Genomic DNA, 12212 nt, shown 5'->3' on the forward strand with positions numbered 1-12212 from the left:
CCAATCACCCCCCCCTTCAGTCCACCCCCCACTCCTCACTCTTCCATCTCGCTCAGTTTTTGTTTCCCCATCCCCAGCTCCTCCCTGCCACACCTCCTCTGATCCCTTCCCTCCACTCCCTCCCTCTACTCCTTCCGTTTCCACGAACCAAGCTAGGGTGGTGGCCCAGAGGGCCATGGCCTACGCTCAACTTTCCCCTTCGCCCTCTTCATCGTCTTCCTCATCGCTGTCGCCATCTCTGGCGCCGACTCCAGCACCAGGACTTGCCATTCCACGCCACCTTCCAGTTGCTCCCGTCCCCCACACCTCCTCCACCACAGTCAAACGCCCCAGTGCCACCCCTGCCTCCTCAGCATCTAAAACGGTCTGCCTCGTCCCCCTTCCCCTGCCCAGGAAGCCATGGATGTCTCCCTACCTGTCCCTGCCCCCTCCTCCTCCTCCTCCTCCCCCTCCTCCCCCTCGTCCTTCCGCTATCTCCTCTCCCATCCTGGTCCCTCCCTTCTTGAGGCCTGGAACCTCACCCTCTTCCTTCACCAGCATTTTCCCGGTGACCCCATCTTCCTCCTCACTCCTCGCCGTGATTCGGTCCTCATCTCCTCCACCAGCCCTACCCTTCACACAGATCTCCTTTCCCGCATCCCTGTCACCCGTTTTGGCCCCAATGCCTCCCTCACCCCTGCTCCTTCCCTGCCTCCCTCCTGCCAACCCCAATCCCCACGTCTCCTGCCAACCCTCACTGCCACAATCACTCGGCTTAGTCCGACGATCACGGAGGAAGAGGTGTTGGCAGAGCTCAAGGTGCATCCCCATCTGGAGGTGCGTGCAGTTTGCTGCATCCACAACTCAGCCGGCCCCACCTGACTTATGCGGGTCTTTTACGAACACGCCCCCTCCATATACCGTCTCCAGAACAAGGGTGCCCTTCTCTTTCACCAACGCTACCAAGTCGACCCATCCCATTCCCCTCCTCAATCCCTCCGCCTCCAGAGGTGCTTGCAGTATAATGCACACACAACATCTGAGTGCCGCGAGGCCCCCACCTGTCCGCATTGTAAGCAAACCCACTTCTTACGGTAGTGCCCCAATCTCCAGTCCCCCCCCCCTCCTGTAATACCTGTAACCTCCCTCATCCTACTTACTCCCAGAAATGTAAGGCCCGACCCCCTCCTACCACTCCTGAACTCACTGTTCCTGTCCGCCCTCTGGACGCCCCCATGCCTCCCGGCAATTCCCTTCGCCTACCCCCTACTGCTGAGGACATCATCAGATTCCTCACCATCGTCCTCCAAAATGTTCACCCATTCCAGCGCCCCCACACCCTCCAACAGATATCCCTCGCCACCCGTTCTGTTTTCCACCTAAAATGTATGCCACCTACTTCAACAACCACGCCCATTTCACCTCTTCCCGTCTTGACACCCCATCTAAATCCCTGTCATGGCGCGACAGCATTGTATCCTTTTCAACAACATCTGCTCCCTTCCCACCGACAAGAACCTCTGCCTGCACAGCCGGCCTCGGTGGCCTACCGATTCGAGGCGCTCAGTCCGGAACTGTGCATCTGCTACGGTCGCAGGTTCGAATCCTGCCTTGGGCATGGATGTGTGTGATGTGCTTAGGTTAGTTAGGTTTAAGTACTTCTAAGTTCTAGGGGACTGATGACCACAGATGTTAAGTCCCATAGTGCTCAGAGCCATTTGAACCATTTTTCTTCCTACACACCCTTGCCACCCACTGCGTGGATGCCTTCCTCCTCAATGAAACCTTCCTCCAACCCCACCACACCATCCACACTTCACCCTACCTCCTTCACCGCTCTGATAATCCCCTCCTGATTGCGCGTGGCCACCACCACCAGATCCCAGTTCGGCTCCAACCTTTCCTTCCCGACCCCACTGAACACCTGATCCTTAGTCTCTTCTTCCCCAGCCTTACTGTCACCTGTGCCACCATTTATGTCCACTCTAACGCCACTATTCCTTTTGACTTCCTCTCCCACATTGACCATACCTTCTCCTCCTACGTAATCGCCGCCGATCTCAACATCCATAGTCATTCCGCCGCCCAGTTACGGCAGTGGGATCGGTTCCTCTCCTCCCTTCAAGGCGACCTCATCCCCATTCCCCAGCACACCCGTCCCGAATCCAACTCCACTCCCGATGTCATCCTTTCCTCCCCTAACCTCCTTGGCTGCATAACGGTGGATGTCCTGGAGCCTATTGGTAGCTACCATCTCCCTGTCCTCCTCACCATTTCAGATGGTCGTCGCCCCCACCCCGAGCCTCGTAAGTACCCTCCTCCAAAGTATGTCCATGACTATTCCCATGCCAACTGGAATGCCTACCAGGATACCCTCTCCACCCAGGTCGATAGCCACCCCTTCTCCTACCACCACCCTGAGGCTGTGGAGGTCCACGTCCCTACTATCACCATCCACCCCCACCGTCCTACCTTACCCCCACAGGCCGTCCTCTTCCTCCATGAATCCCGCCGTCTCTACCGTGCCTTCCTCCACACGCGTGATCCGGGCACACTATGATGCCACCGGCAACTCCAGCGACACATTCGAAATTTGCTCACGGCTAAGAAACACCGGGACTGGCGACAGACATGTATTCGTTTAAATGCTACCCTACTTACAACCTCGTCCAAGTTCTGGTCAGCCTTCCGACGCCTTACCAGAGCTAAACCCTCCCCCTACTATCCTCTTCTCCATGATGATCACCCCTTCCCTAAAACCCTTAGTAAGACCAACCACTTTGCCTCCTACCTCTCCGATATCTTTTCCATCCCCAATGATCCCTATTCCCGGATATCCGCGATCGAACTGACAGCTCTGTTCCTCCCCTCGCACCTGGTTTCCAGTACTTGGACAACATTGCACACACGGAACTCAATGCCCCTATCACTACAAAGGATCTCATTGTTACACTCCGCACAAAACGCAACACTGCTCCTGGTCACGATCGTGTCACCTAGCGCCACCTTCGTGAAGCTCCTGTCTCTTTCCTCTCCACCCTGGCCAGGCTCTACAATGTAGTCCTGTCCACTGGTTACTATCCCCACCTGTGGAAAATCTCCCATATCCTGATGTTCCTTAAACCTGGTAAACTGTCGTCCGCCCTCTCCTCCTACCATCCCATCAGCCTTACCTCAGTCTTCAGCAAGGTCGTGGAATCAATCCTCACCCGCCGCATCCACCAGCATCTCCATCAGCACCACCTCCTTCCCGTTACCCAGTGTGGCTTTTGATCGTCCTTCCTTCCGATGACCTTCTCCTTCACCTCACTCATCTCCTTTCCAAGCAGCTTAATTCCCGCCGCTCTGCAATCTTCCTCGCACTGGACCTCGAATGTGCTTATGACCGCATATGGCATTCTTGTCTCCTCTTCAAGCTCCAAATCTTCGCCCTTCCCATTAACTACGTCCATCTGATCGGCTCCTTTCTCTCCCACCGTCCTTCCTACGTCACCATCCATAACACGGATTCTTACATCTTTTTTCCCTCCGCCGGTGTGCCCCAAGGCTCCGTCCTCTCCCTCCTTCTGTACTTTTTGTATACGGCGGACATGCCGTCGCCATCACCCCCGACCACCTCCAGTTTGCCAATGACACCGCTTTCCTTGCCCTTGCCCCCACCCTGCAGCGCCCCCCCATCTCCAGACAATCCAAGCCAAGGCATGCTCCCGACTCCATCTCCTCAAGCTCCTTTCTGGCCGTACATGGGGTCTAGACCCCCTACACCATACTGCACACCTATAAATCCCTCATCCGCCCTATCCTTTGTTACGCCCATCAGGCCTGGATCTCCGCCCCCCTACCTTTTATAAATCCCTTCAGATCCTTGAACACCATGCTCTCCACCTCACCTATCGCATCCGTCTCCCCTCCACCATGCGGATCCTGTATGACCTCATTCCGTTCCCCCACCTGCTCCTTTTCCTTGAAATATACGGATCCTGTACACCTCCCGTAAACTCGATCCTCCTCACCCACTTGTCTCGCCCATCCTCTCCCACCCCTGCCCACTGCTGCGCCTGCAATCCCACGTCCCACCCGGTCTCCATCTCTCCACCCTCCTTACCCTCTCCCAAGGTGGCTTCCGCCAGCTCCCCCTCCCTGATGATGTCCTCCTCCCCTCCATCTACCCCTCCTACCAACTTTGATACTCCCTCCCTCTTCCTGTGTTTGTTCCTTTGGGCACCCTCCCTCCCTTCTCTCCCCCTTCCCTCGCTCCTCCCTTTCTCCTCACTCCTCCCCCAGGCTTTCCCTCCAGCCCTTCCTCCACCTTTTTCTTCTCCCTCTCACTCCACCTTCTTCCCCTCTTGGCAGGTCCCCGGACTCGTACACGATCTGTGGATATTCGCGCGCCGGACATCATAGCCATCAGTTTCGCTTGTGTATGCCGTCGTTTTGTGTTTCTAGTGTCCGCCGTCGCGCTCCAACGTTCACTGTTGCCGTCGGTTTCATCAGTGTTATGTGCGCCGTGTCATCATGTTTTCAGTGTCGTTATCGTCGAGTGTGTACAGCTCCGTGTTTTTTGTATTTCTGTGACCACTATTTTTTGCCCGTCACTATGTTTCTTCTGGATCTCCATTATGTGTTATATCATTGCCAACTCTATGGCTGAAGAGCGGCGTAGCATGCTGATGGCAGCTTACCTGATTGTACAGGTATGAAAATAACAATAAAGAAAAAAAATGGCGCAGTTGTTAGATCGGTTACTGCTGCTACAGTGGAAGATTATCAAGATTTAAGTAAGTTTGAACGTGTCGTTACAGTCGGCATCTCTGAGGTAGCGGGGATGTGGGGATTTTTCAGTAGGATTATTTCAAGAGTGTACTGTGAATATCAGGAATCCGGTAACACATCAAATCTCCGACACCGCTGCGCTGAGGCCGGAACAAGATACTGCAAGAACGGGTCCAACGACGACTGAAGACAATCGTTGAACGTGACAGAAGTGCAGCCCTTCCGCAAATTGCTACAGATGTCAATGCTGGGCCATCAACAAGTGTCAGCGTGAAAACCATTCAAAGAAACATCATCGATATGGGCTTCCGGAGCCGCAGGCCCTCTCGTGTAGTCTTGATGACTGCACGATACAAAGCTTTTCGCCTCGTCTGGGCCCGTCAACACCGACATTGTATTGTTGATGACTGGAAACATGCTGCCTAGTCGGACGAATCTCGTTTCAAATTGTACCGAGCAGACGGACATGTACGGGTATGGTGACAACTTCATGACTACATGGACCCTGCATGTCAGCAGGGGACTGTTCAAGCTGGTGGAGGCTCTGTAATGGAGTGGGGCGTGTGCAGTTTTAGTGATATTGGAGCGCTGATACGTCTAGATACGACTCTGACAGGTGACACGTATGTAAGCATCCTGTCTGATCACCTGCATCCATTCATGTCCATTGTGCATTCCGACGGACGTGAGCAATTCCAGCAGGACAATGCGACCTCCCCACACCTCCAGAACTGCTACACTCTTCTGAGTTTAAACACCTCCGCTGGCCACCAAACTCCCCAGACATGAACGTTATTCAGCGTATCAGGGATGCCTTGCAACGTACTGTTCAGAAGGGATCTCAACCCCGTCGTACCCTTAGGGATTTATGGACAACCTTCCAGGATTCATGGTGTCAGTTGCTTCGAGCACTACTTGAGACATTATTAGAGTAAATACCACGTCTTGTTCCGGCGCTTCTGCGTACTTGCGGTGGCCCTACACGATACTTAGTGGTGTACCAATTTCTTTGGCTCTTCAGAGTGATAAGTCACAATGGGCCATACCAGAAAACTGATGTACAATTACTCATCGGATGTCCTGTCGACATCACATATCTCCTGATGGTATTTGTCATACAGACATGGAAAACATTAATTGAAACTTCATACAAATACACTTGTTTTTTTTCGTTATATTGCCTTTCAAACGTCATACGATTTAAATAATATGATCTGTGATGAAAAAATAAATAAATTAAAAAGTTTGAGCGGGAGTCGAACAGTCACCTCATACTGTAGTCTTATGAAGCTCGGACGCTAACTACTTATTTCTTAATCTCATTGTCTTCGCTGTTGTCTGTTGCATTTCACCTTGATCTACTCACTCAGTTTCTTTTTTCTTTTTCTTTTTTTTTTCCTGAGGGCACCTAACCCTGTGACCGAACGCGCTGAGCTACCGTGCCGGCTTGCACTGGACCACCACGCAACTTTACCGTCCGGCACCTACGCACAGATACATCAGTTACGTAACAAAGGCATAAAACTCCTCCTGAGATTTTCTCGCAGTTGCGAGACTAATGCACCCTACTACTAGCACATTATGTTGTTTTAATGGAGTGCTAAAAGTGTACAAAGCTTGAAGCGCGTCTGTGACCCCAAAACCGTTGCCTCCCTTTGTTAGTTATGCCGGCAGCCCACATGAAAGATTTGGCAGCCCTTGCTCTCGAGTGCTACACGTTGTATGGCAAGGGCGCCGCACAGAGACCTGCACATCACATGGGAGGCGACGTGAGTGGACAGAAATATTTACTTGCGGATGGCAAGATTAAAAAACTACCTGTCTTTTATAGATCTGAGTCAGTGAGCTTTAGAATGTGTCCTAACACATAAGAAACTTTGCAGAAGATAAACGATACATGTCAGTTTTTTATTATAGTCCATTGTTTCGTACCTCAATCGATAAAAACGGAGCACTTACAGCCTCGCTTTATTGTCCGTCCCTGCCTGTCTCTATGTTAAGAACCATTTTCCTCAGGAATCGGTGGACATATCCAGTTGATATTTACCTCACGTGCCCAACGTCTATGGTCTCTTGGCGCTTTAAAAAATTTATACTTCTAAGTCAATGCAATCAGAAGTGACTGCCATTTATGTAACATATTTTGACACTCGAAAAATCACTCATCAAAATGTATAGTGTACTTCTCTCTGATCTGTAACGATGAAATTTGGCAAGAAGCGAGGTTTCACACCCTAAGTAACTGAAAAAAGTCCAACATTCTTAATATGTAATTATATCACACGAATAAAGTACACTACTGGCCATTAAAATTGCTACACCACGAAGATGAGCCGGCCGCCGTGGCCGAGCGGTCCTAAGCGCTACAGTCAAAATCCCGCGCCTGATACGGTCGCAGGTTCGAATCGTGCCTCGGGCATGGATGTGTGTGATGTCCTTAGGTTAGTTAGGTTTAAGTAGTTCTAAGTTCTAGGGGACTGATGACCTCAGATGTTAAGCCCCACAGTGCTCAGAGCCAATTGAACCACCCACGAAGATGACGTGCTACAGACGCGAAATTTAACCGACAGGAAGAAGATGCTGTGATATGCAAATGATTACCTTTTCAGAGCATTCACACAAGGTTGGCGCCGATGGCTACAACGTGCTGACATGAGGAAACTTTCCTACCGATTTCTCATACACAAACAGCAGTTGACCGGCGTTGCCTGGTGGAACGCTTTTGTGATGCCTCGCGTCAGGAGGAGAAATGCGTACCATCACGTTTCCGATTTTGATAAAGGTCGGATTGCAGCCTATCGCGATTGCGGTTTATCGTATCGCGATATTGCTGCTTCCGTTGGTCGAGATCCAATGACTGTTAGCAGAATATGGAATCGGTGAGTTCAGGAGGGTAATACGGAACGCCGTACTGGATTCCAATGGGCTCGTATCACTGGCAGTCGAGATGAGAGGCATCTTATCCGCATGGCTGTAACGGATTGGGCAGCCACGTCTCGATCCCTGAGTCAACAGATGGGGACGTTTGCAAGACAACAACCATCTGCACGAACAGTTCGACGACGTTTGCAGCAGCTTGGACCATCAGCTCGGAGACCATGGCTGCGGTTACCCTTGACGCTGCATCACAGACAGGAGCGCCTGCGATGGTGTACTCAACGACGAACCTGGGTGCACGAATGGCAAAATGCCGTTTTTTCGGATGAATCCATGTTCTGTTTACTGCATCACAAAGGTCGCATCCGTGTTTGGCGACATCGTGGTGAAAGCACATTGGAAGCGTGTATTCGTCATCGCCTTACTGGCGTATCACCCGGCGTGATGGTATGGGGTGCCATTGGTTACACGCCTCGGTCATCTCTTGTTCGCATTGACGGCACTTTGAACAGTGAACGTTACATTTCAGATCTCTTACGACCCGTGGCTCTACCCTTCATTCGATCCCTGTGAAACCCTACATTTCAGCAGGATAATGCACTTCCGCATGTTGCAGGTCCTATACGGGCCTTTCTGGATACAGAAAATGTTCGACTGCTGCCCTGGCCAGCACATTCTCCAAATCTCTCACCAATTAAAAACGTCTGGTTAATGGTGGCCGAGCAACTGGCTCGTCACAATACGCCAGTCAGCACTTTATGATGAACTGTGGTATCGTGTTGAAGCTGCATGGGCAGCTGTACCTGTACACGCCATCCATGCCCTGTTTGACTCAATATCCAGGCGTATCAAGGCCGTTATTACGGCCAGAGGTGGTTGTTCTGGGTACTGATTTCTCAGGATCTATGCACCCAAACTGCGTGAAAATGTAATCACATGTCAGTTCTAGTATAATATATTTGTCCAATGAATACCCGTTTATCATCTGCGTTTCTTCTTGGTGTAGCAGTTTTAATGGCAAGTAGTGTAGGTATGGATATTTTTCATCCGAGTACGTCTGTTCAGACCCCTTTTGCTCAGGAACACGCAGGCTTATCAACTTGCCATTATTAATGTCGATAACAGGCAAAAGTAGTAGCGATTTTCTTTTTCCAGGTTGGATTAACTATCTGTATACGTAATTAAGACTGTACGGGGCCCTGATTGTGCGAGTCCTACTCGCAATTATGCGAATTTTATTTGTTATACATCCCCCTCCCGCTTTCCATGAACCGTAAGCTTTGCCGAGGTGGCACGCTTTTCGTGGCTCAGCGATACAGATAGCCGTACCGTAGCTTCAACTACAATAGAAGTACAGTTGTGGAGAGGCTAGAAAAACCTGTTGAGCAGCTGATGGAATGGTAGCTTCTTGGAAAGAGGTTACAAGATGAATAAAAGCAAAACAAGGGTATAGGTATGCAGTAGAATTAAACCAGCCGATGCAGAGATAATATGACTAAGAAATGAGACACTAAAAGCAGTAGATGAGTTCTGCTAATCGGAGAGCAATATAACTGATGATGGCCGACGTACAGATGATATGAAACGTAGCTGCCAATAGTAAGAAAAGCAGCCAGTAAAATAGGAATTTGTGAACACAGGTTACAATTTAAATTTTCGAAATTGTTTTCGGAAGTGTTTGCCTGTAATGTTGCCTTGTACACAGTTGAAAGTGGACAATGATCAGCTCACGCAGGAATGGAATAGAAGCTTTCGAAATTTGGTGCTACGTAGGAATGCTGGAGTTTAAATAGGTACATGTGATAGCTAATGGGAGAAACTGAAATGATATCGGGATATAGAACTTTGTGGCACAATCTCACTGCAAGAATGGATCGGTTGATTGATCACGCTTTTACTCAACAATGAAACGTCAAATCGGTAAAGAAAGAATATACATGGGTTAATGATTGTAGCGCTCCCAGCAGCATTTCTTCACTCCACAAGAACGTCTATGGGTGGTGCCTCCTGTGCCGGTGAGGTATGAGATCACGTTTCACGTTGTAATAAAGCGTATCGTGTAAAGCCAATTTGCAATGCAACGAACTACATTTTATAAAATTCTTATATGCTATGTACTATGCAGTGAAAATGTTTAAGAACAGACACCCAAGAACAGACACCATACCCATATAAGCATCTAGTTCTGGCAATACCGGCCATGACCTTCTTCTTCTGTGCGGATGCACACATATTCCCCGAACTCTTACGGGACTTGATAAGAATGTCTTCCACAAGGAATGAGTCTGTGGGGGTGGCACTCTACGAATGTAGTGTGTGTACATACAAGGTGAGAATGTGGGTCTCGCGGGAGGCGTGCTCGAGATAGTCCCTGCAGTCGCACTGTCCTCTGTGCCCTCGATGGCTCAGGTGGATAGAGCGTCTGCCATTTAAGCAGGAGATCCTGGCTTCGAGTCCCGGTCGGGGCACACGTTTTCACCTGTCCCCGTTGATATATATCAACGCCCGTCAGCAGCTGAAGGGCTTAATACAATTCTAACTATACACTAATGTCCACTCATAAAAGAAAAAATACTACATAACTATTCCTTCATTGCTCTTACACAGCGTATAACTACACAGCAACATAATTAAATGTAGGTCAAAGACTAACTAGTGGCAATGTTGTGTTAGCAACACTACAAAACACAGTACAGACTTAGAAGTATAAAAATAAACAGTAAATAGTAGTTAACGAAAAAGTTTGCTGTATAAAGCGTAAGAAATGCATAGTCCCGCAGAGCAGCAAAAAATGAGACTACAAGCATAAGTGTCTAGTGAAGAAATACATCAAAGACGTGTTAGCAGACGGCATTTCTTGATGTAGGCGAGACACAAAGCAGAAACCACAGTAACTAAAAACCAACAATTTGTTCTCGATCTATTTTTCAATCTTAAAAATAAGTAAGATCGTAAATATCTTTAATTACAAATGGCTCTGAGCGCTATGGGACTTAACTTCTAAGGTCATCAGTCCCCTCGAACTACTTAAACCTAACTAACCTAAGGACATCACACACACCCATGCCCGAGGCAGGTTTCGAACTTGCGACCGTAGCGGCCGCGCGGTTCCAGACTGTAGCGCCTTTAACCGCTTGGCCACCACGGCCGGCTTTAATTACACATCAATGATGATGCTTCACCTAAATGAAGCGAAATGCGTCTGGCGAGAACACGTATTATTTTGTAGTTTTAACAACGGAACCGTCAAGAATTTCTTTGTTGATAACTACGTTACTTATACGCACACATACAGGAGTGGAGTGAATAACATTAGTTTTCAGAATCGTTATGTGTGTTTTCAGGAAAGTTGCCAAAGTAGACAATGTGGATCATATAGCAAAACTACAGAGCCAATGAAATATCGAAAATGTCAATATGGCGTAGCCGAACGTCGAAATTACAGACGCGGCAACCGTTAAGAAAAGTACATTTGCCTCTAATGGAGCAATTCAGCAAATACCCGTATTTGGAGACCCGTTTGTAATGCTTTATGAAAGATTAGATACTATGACAAGTGCCACATTAAATAACAACGCAAAAGAATATTCAGACAATTAAAACACTATTAGACCATTTATCTAGGAGACCATCTGGTCAGATAAAAAATAATTTTGAACATTTAGCGAAAAATATAGATCTGTAGGAGAAAGAGATTTTGATCAGGTCGTGAATGAACAAGCCGATCAGTTCGACGCAAGTTTCATAGGAAGAGCCTTAAAAGAAGCATATAAATGTATCGTGGACACTATAAAATAGTCAGGGGATCAAGTGACTGCATTGAAGATGTCGGAAACAACGACGGAAACCAACACCTTACTGATTCAGTTTCAAACATTTAGTTGTGTAGCAAGAGGGTATGATGAAAGGAAGTTATCACGGAGAATGCCAGAAACTTGCAAATGACTTCTAGTTCTGGTTAAGAGCGCAAGAGACGTATGTCAACGAATTTCTAAACACTGAATTCTGTACTGCTGCGCAAAAAGTAAGGCAATAAGTAGTGCACAAGAGTAACGTCTCTAATGATACAGTAAAGAGTGAACAAACAAAAATTAAAACTAAATTAAAGCGCTAAATACCCCAGTGGAAAAAAGAAGTAAATGAATCTCATTTGATCATGAGGGGGAGGGGGGCGGGCAGGATAGACATCATCTTCTATACTGCTACGAGAGAGCCTTTTATAGTGTAATCAGTTGTGAGCCATCTCACCCAGTTGTATTCGAAAGAGGATTCAGGGGTGTGCTACCTCTAACATGAGACAATCAACAATAGATTAAATTCGTCACACCTTATATACAGGAGGATGGAGCCCTCTGGGTTACTGAAACAGCCGAAAAATGCAAAAGTTACAAAGAATCGAAATGGCTTTCTTAAACAAGTATTGGTCAGTATCTGTACTGGAGCGACTTCAGAAGGAAGTCTATGATCCTGAGCTCTATAACATGAAACAACAGAGCATTTTAAGAATAGAGTCGAAGTTCACCTCATATCAAAGAGAAGCTAAGTCATGGAAAGTAAGAAAATACAGATCAGTTTATGTCCGT

The 12212-nt window shown here is 48.3% G+C and overlaps 1 protein-coding gene and 1 non-coding gene across 2 annotated transcripts in view; one reads left to right on the forward strand and one right to left on the reverse strand.

Annotated features, from left to right (window-relative positions):
• Positions 1 to 12212, reverse strand: part of LOC124622537 — a 147262-nt gene that overhangs the window by 56974 nt on the left and 78076 nt on the right. The gene's annotated exons all lie outside the window — the stretch shown is intronic.
• On the forward strand, positions 10023 to 10097 carry Trnak-uuu. Its single transcript has one exon. It is a non-coding gene; the product is annotated as a tRNA-Lys (tRNA).

This window comes from Schistocerca americana, chromosome 7 (genome assembly GCF_021461395.2).
Source record: "Schistocerca americana isolate TAMUIC-IGC-003095 chromosome 7, iqSchAmer2.1, whole genome shotgun sequence".
Lineage (NCBI taxonomy): Eukaryota > Metazoa > Arthropoda > Insecta > Orthoptera > Acrididae > Schistocerca > Schistocerca americana.